The following is a 7,024-nucleotide window of genomic DNA, read 5'->3' as shown; positions in this document are numbered from 1 at the left end:
CTCTCTGCAAGCATGTTTACAGGGCACGCAACATGAGTGGACATTTATTGATAATATCTCCGACCGCGCAATCAGTGATACGTTTAAGATGTGGGTGAAGGCTTGCAGTGACAGTGGACAGTCACTAGGCCGAGTTGGGGACGGATGCAACACGAGTGGCGGTTGGTGAGCGAACGAGAACAACCGATGAGGTGCGTTTCTCTACGGTAAAAAAAAAAAGTTCATTTTGGTAGCTGCAACACCAGCTTAAAGTGCAGAATACGTAAGCATTCACACGTATTGAATGGTACCATTTGGAAACTTGATAAAATGCTCGTGCGATCGGGTTGTCAAGGTAGATGCTACAGTGTACTGTCGATAGATCGGGAGCAAGTTTCACACACAATCAGCAATACAATTGGAAACGAGTTTCATACCGGTGTCACACGTACATTTCTTATCGCAATCGGGACTGATCTGGATCGAACTTGATCCGAATCGAGTGTTGCTACATGGTAATTTGCGATCGGGATCCTGTGGGATACAGATCTGGGCGACCGCTATCGCAGAGTGACGTCAGCGCCCTCTAGCACAGTACTACGAAAACGCTAAAAACAAGAAGCGAAGCCAGCTGAATAAAAAACGTTTAAAAATATTTTACTAGAAATAATAAGCTGTAAAACTGAACTATTGTCCGCATTTAACCCTATTTTGCAAATCTGAATTTGTAGCTAATAGATCATGCAGTTCTGAGAGCTTCTGACGATCAGTAGACGATATTAACTCGATCCGGATCGTTGAACCGTGTAGCAGTGGCCATTGTTAACCGTGATCGGGAAATCCGATCGGGATCATCCCCGATCGTGATCAGAAGTGTACGTGTGGCACCGGTATTATATTGAATAGTAGGTTATATAGAACGGATAGTGGCTCTATCGTTAACGCTAATATTGCCTCTTACGATTGAGTCAAAGCTCTCAAGAAGCTGCGCGCAATTTATGCCAAATCGAAATGCCAAATCGAAACAAGTGACACTAAAGGGCTGCCTGATTAACAAACAGCCTTATAAATGTAAACAAAAAGGACAGCTTCCCTATAGTTGCGAATAACCAGAGTCGACAACACGAGTGGTTTACTCAGCGGCAGTCATCTAAATTTTCTTGTCACGACGCTGCTATCCCTGAAAGAAGGTGTTTCTGTGCGACTTCGTAAACGACTGCGCTCTCTGTAACTTTCGGAACCGCTGGCTTTCTGTTGCTTGGGGCGTTCAGCTGGCGCACGGCGTTCTTCAGTCGGTAGTAGGCCGCAGCTTTGCTGTCTTTGGAGGTCCCACCGTTGACGTGCCAATAAGCTTCGCAGTCGCCCCCATAGTCCTCGAGGTCGACGTCGTAGAAGGCCCAGCCGAATCTCTCAGTCAGCAACGGATCCGCACTATACGTCACAGATTGTATCTGCGTATGTGATTATATATTGAAGCATTTTTACAGAGGCACTTGACAGCATAATAGGAAACGTCATTTTTTTTCAGTGTGTAAAAGCACGAATTGGAAGCTTTTATAGTTGAAATCAAGAACGACACCTTACACGTGTGCAATGCATGCGTTTATAATGCGCATGTTGCCTTATCCATGTAGTGCCAAGGAAGGAAAAGTCATGCAGTTCTAGTCAGGAATATAATTAACATTGTGGGAACAAATAGATTTTCCTGGGTATATGTGTGCTTGAAGACTCGGTTTATATCGCGATCGAGCATGCGGAAGTTGATCCGCAGTTTCTTTGTGCATCTCAGTGTCACCAAACGAGCGACGCTATCAATATATCAGTAGCCTGATCAACATGGTGACTTTCGTTTTATGTTATAGGACAACTTCCCTGATAAACATCACGTATATGCAGTTCGATAGTTCCATATATGTTCCGTGCAATTCCTATGGAAATGTAAAAGAACATACACGAAATTCATAAACATTCTGTATGAAGTATACGAAAAGCGTAAGATAAATAAATATAATTATTGTGTGACATAAGAAACGTTCACAGAGCTTGAAGAAACTAGTTACTGTGATATATCTGCACAAGGCTCAGGCAAACGAATGTGCCTAGTTCCATCACTACGTAAATTTTTCTGAATTATGCGAGAACCTGTCGGTAAAATGCTTCCGCTCTCCTTTTCGAAATGAAATAACCGAAGAGCAGGGCAAACGGGTGGCCCATAGAAAGGAAAGTACGTCCGCCGCCTTGGTCGCGTGCGGCGTTGGCTCACACTCCCAGGACTGGTATTGCACACAAACACCCAAAAAAGCGGCCCGAGGAATGGCGTCGCGGTAGCTGAATAGCCACTGCACTGCGACCCTAACCGGGAGATCGGCTTTTGGTGCCAGCCTGTGGCAAGTTATGTTATCGTGCAATCTGACTTACCTTTACGCCGTTATTTCGACGATTAAATTAAACATAACAATTAACATGTGCACTGCTTCTCCTGGCTTCGTTGTTTGTCACTTAGTATGACTGTGACTAAGAAATATGCAGGTGCTAGCTATATCCTATTTGGTCTTCCTGATTCCTTGGCAGGGATTTTCCGCTTGTACATCTTGCTGCAAGGTACACCAATGCAGTGCGGAAAACTGAGGATTTAAGTTTTATTTGTAACGTCAGCAAACGTTGATGTCAGTAAAGCTTTTTCTCATCACATATGGTCCGACAGTAGGAAATGCATGTCGTCAAGGCGCACGGCGCATCCTCGTCGACACTCGCTGCTGCACCATAAGGAGACATGCGCCCGTATTCATATAAGTTCTTTTAGCTTATCCCTTACGTGCGAACTTTTGCTCTTGAGCTGGAGTTGCTGCGCCCGACAGAATGCAATAGAGAGTGCTGTCATGAAAGTATGATTGTTGGCATGAATGTGAATAATCGACTACATTTTGATAAGAGTTCGCTGATGGCGAGCTCTGAATTTCACAAGATGTTGCAGAATATTTTCAATTCGCTTGCCACGTCATGTGAACCATGCAGACTACAGGAGCACAAGCTAGATTTGTTTTCCAACCCAGCAAATTAATTGCTGTTGATTCCAGCGATGCCACCTGCAGTTACCATTTATTGATTTACGCAATAAAATTGCCCGTGATGAAAAAATATATATAATTGAGCCCATGAGGGTTGTTTCTCGGTTGTGTAGTTCTTGAGAACATTGATAGGACGCTCGTTTCAACAGACTGTGATTCGCTGACTGTACTTTAGGTCACAAGAAACGGCACCTGCCCATAAACGTCATTCATTGAACATGCCAGGGTTGCTTATTGAAGCACATTGCTGTCATGCATGCCAGGCTTTCCATTCATATTCCATTAAAAATTTGCAGGACTACTATCTTGCTGGGACGTTCAGTTCACTTTGCAATCATGGCTTCGCACAGCCGGCTGTAAAAGTTGAACGGATCGAAATTGTTCTCAATAGAATTATATGCTATTCATTGTCACTCTCTAAAAGAAACAAATCTTACTCTATTTGCCAGTATTTTTTCGTCCCGCTCAATAAATTACAACATTTTCTTTGACTACTAATTGGCTTACAATGTCACGCTATTTGTTGATAATACAGCTCGCGAATACCTGAATTTAGCGGGGTGTAATTTGTTAAAAAACACTCACTTCGTTCACCATGTCTACTGCTGTCTTGTAGGTTCGCCAACGCCCGTTTACAGGGTCATCATCGTAGTGGCAAAATGTTGGTTGCGTCCGTCCGCCTTTCAGGTATGTCGAGTTCGAATGGCAAACCTTTGCAGTAAATAGAAAACAACGCACACATTAGTGAACTTCTTCGTCTCGATTAGAAGTGTAAAATGGGGCCCAAGATATTCAGACAATAAGACCATGTTTCATATCAGATATAAACTACAACGTTCGGAAAAAACATTGGTTTTCCGTCATCAGAAGATCACTTAAATGGCATCCTAAAGCAGCTACTACTCTTATCATTGCAAGTGGAAAGGGAAAGCACAGGTACTGCTTTGAAACAATAGGTGCAACTCAAGAAGTTGCCCAATTCTGCTGCTTCGTGTCACCACTTTGAGAGCGCCTACGAAACCTGTACTAAAACAATTGTCCACGTCTCAAGCTTCCAAATACGTAGTATCGCATTAGCCATATTCAAATGAAAAGCCATGAGTTTCTCAAGGTCTTCATGTAGCTTTATATCACTAAATGCACTGTACACACTGGAATATGAAATTCCTTACGGTATCTCTCCTGATGTCTCATGTGGAATATATGAAATCATACCCTTCATAATATGTTATGAGGTACTATAATATGGTTGCTTTTTACGTTGTAAATTTCCTTTAACTGCCGTGTTTTAGGAAATATTATGTACACGAAAGAGAGCCGTCCCTACATGGCACAGATGTCCTATTTTGTAACCGATGTATTCACCCGTCCAGTTATTCATCTTTTTTTCTGGGGACTGCATTTCACCCTTTAACAACTTGATGTTATACCCAGCGCAAAGTGGTATTTGGAACTTACTCGAATGTTATCGGTGATTCTATCTGCCATGTATGTTCTCCCTGGACCTTGTGCAATCTGATTGTACGGGCGACACGATTAGCATAGTCTTTTCTGGAAGGCATGCGGGCGCCGGCGATTACGCTGGAACTTTCGACAGGTCACGCACAAAAGCCGACGCGCTTTACCCGCAGGCCAGATTTTCGACGATCGTCGACTTGGCTCGCCGCCATGGTTGTTACTTGTTCTGCTAGGCACAAGTTTGGTCAATAAGGAGTTAAATGTGCGACTCACAGTTTTGACTTTGTGCCGTTCTTACCCGTCGCTACAATGCCGCAACATTTAAGCAGGTTTCAAAAGCAGTGCCTATTGAAATCAGCAGACACAAATAGTTGCCGAGACAAGAAGGCGCATGTAGGGCCGCAAATAATTTTTTTAAGCGATGCTCAGTGCATCAGATGCTTTAGCCTCTGCATTGTGCGTTCTCCACGTAGCGCTTCGATCAACCAAAGTGTGGATAAATTAATGAGGCATACATAATAAGCATTAGGTAAGCCCAGATAGCTAGATTACCTGTATATACTTCTAATACTTTAGTTGGAGGTATTTGAGATGCAAGGAGAAATTTATAATCAATAATAATTTCTAACCTACAGTTGGCGTTCACTACACGGCATTTGACATCGCTTGCTAAGTGGATGGCAAGCACGCCAATCTTACTAAGTTACTGACTGTACCATTACGGTAATAGTAAGACTCCTTGTTAAACCATGGGCAGAGTTAGACCATGGGCACCACGTGTTCAAAATGACCAAAGCAGCCCCTATCTTGTCAAATTCAAAACAGAGCTGCTTAAAGGCGTGAATATTACCGCATATCACCTCGCACTATCGATATGCGATGTGATCACTTTTACGCTTCACGGAACTTTTTTTAATTGCCTGTTGTAGATAAGCAAATTCGAGTCCTTGATCTGGATTACTCACAGCGGTGGACATTACTTGCGAGAGAAATCGAAGCACATATTCAGCCAATTAGCAAAAGTTCCGTGATTTACTTGTTAATTACTTCAAGACGCATATCAGAATTTACGAAAAATTGCCGACAAGTTTTCAAGGAGTATTCACTTGGAATAAATTTCCAGGAAGACACCACTTAGAGATAAGCGCCATCAAACCCATCGTAAAAATGCACCGTTGTTCCACTTACTTTATTAACAAAACGCTCTTTTATGCATTGAAGCACAAAAACAACTGGACCACCCATGTATTTTGCCACCCATTTCGGAAATTAACTCAAAACTGGCGTCCTCATGGAAATGCATTTGTATTGCATACATCTTGCAAGCTCATCAGCTAGAATTCGTAAGTTATAACGTGCATCAAAAGTACTTAAATAGGAAGCTATTCAAGGAATCATTGTTAATTAGGTAAAGATGTGCTTCAATTTCTCGTGCATGTAATGTCCGCCTGTTCGAATAATCCAGCTCGACGACAAGAATAATGCTATCTGCCGCAGGCGATTATCAAAAGTTCCATAAAACTAAAAAAAATGATCATCCCGTATTTCTCCACTTACTGCGACTCGCATCGTGTCAGGAACAACAGCAACTGCACACGAGGGGCGAGAAAGGGGCGCTTGTGCAATTAGTGCGTAGTACTAAAGTCGCAAAGCAGAGAGAGAGAGAGAGGAACAGAGGAAGGCAGGGATGTTAACCAGTTAAGGATCTGGTTGGCTGCCCTACGCTGGGGGAAGGGAGAAGGGAAAGAGAGAGAAGAGAGAGAGAATGTGTAGATACGTGTACGGACAGTACTTGAGTTAAAGCAGCTCTCGCAAACCAGACGTTCTCAGAAAGCACAAAAGTGCCTTCACTGCCTTCTGAGCCGATGATCGGTGGGGACGGTGCTCTAGTAGTGTCTGTTCACTCAGAGGACGATCATCGAATTTCCTGAATGTGTTGGACAAAGATTGTCCTTGTGCTTGAAATTGAGGACAATGGCACAATAAGTGGTCAATGTTCTCCTCGCATCCGCAAACATCACATGTAGGACTATCAGCCATTCCAATTAGTGCTGAGTAGGCATTCGTGAAGGCGACTCCAAGCCAAAACCGACACAGCAGAGACGCTTCGCGTCGGTGCAGGTCTGAGTTGAAGTGACGGGTTTAGTCTGTGCAGTCTTGTGCGCCTTGTATGTGCGGTATTCCACTCTAAGGGATCTTTCGAACTAGATTGCGAAGTTGTCTCGCGGTGTCGGTCTTTGAGAGAGGAATGGGGACGCAGTGGTGTTCTTGGTTCGACGTCCGAGCTGCCTTATCTGCCTCATCATATTCTATGATACCGCAATGTCCTGGTATCCACTGAAGGCAGAGACGAAAATATTTTAAACGTTCTACTGGAACGCTTGTGCTACTGCGCGTTCTAGACCACCCGACTTCTTTTTCTTCCTAAAGGGGTGTCTATCGAGTGTGAGTACATCTACACCATCTCATCCCTCTGCTTCAACCTGCAGTCAACGCTGCGAACACCATCAATTTAGGGA

At 43.5% G+C, this 7,024-nt stretch overlaps 1 long non-coding RNA gene across 1 annotated transcript; it reads right to left on the bottom strand.

The window, feature by feature from the left end:
- Positions 1-1,078: 1,078 nt before the first annotated feature.
- Positions 1,079-3,752, bottom strand: LOC140218814 (uncharacterized). The gene is made up of 2 exons (XR_011895003.1): positions 3,633-3,752; positions 1,079-1,430 (listed from the first exon to the last, which is right to left on the bottom strand). It is a non-coding gene; the product is annotated as an uncharacterized lncRNA (long non-coding RNA).
- Positions 3,753-7,024: the final 3,272 nt, after the last annotated feature.

This window comes from Dermacentor andersoni, chromosome 6 (assembly GCF_023375885.2).
Source record: "Dermacentor andersoni chromosome 6, qqDerAnde1_hic_scaffold, whole genome shotgun sequence".
Taxonomy (NCBI): Eukaryota; Metazoa; Arthropoda; class Arachnida; order Ixodida; family Ixodidae; genus Dermacentor; species Dermacentor andersoni.
This window is presented reverse-complemented; position numbering and strand designations above follow the sequence as displayed.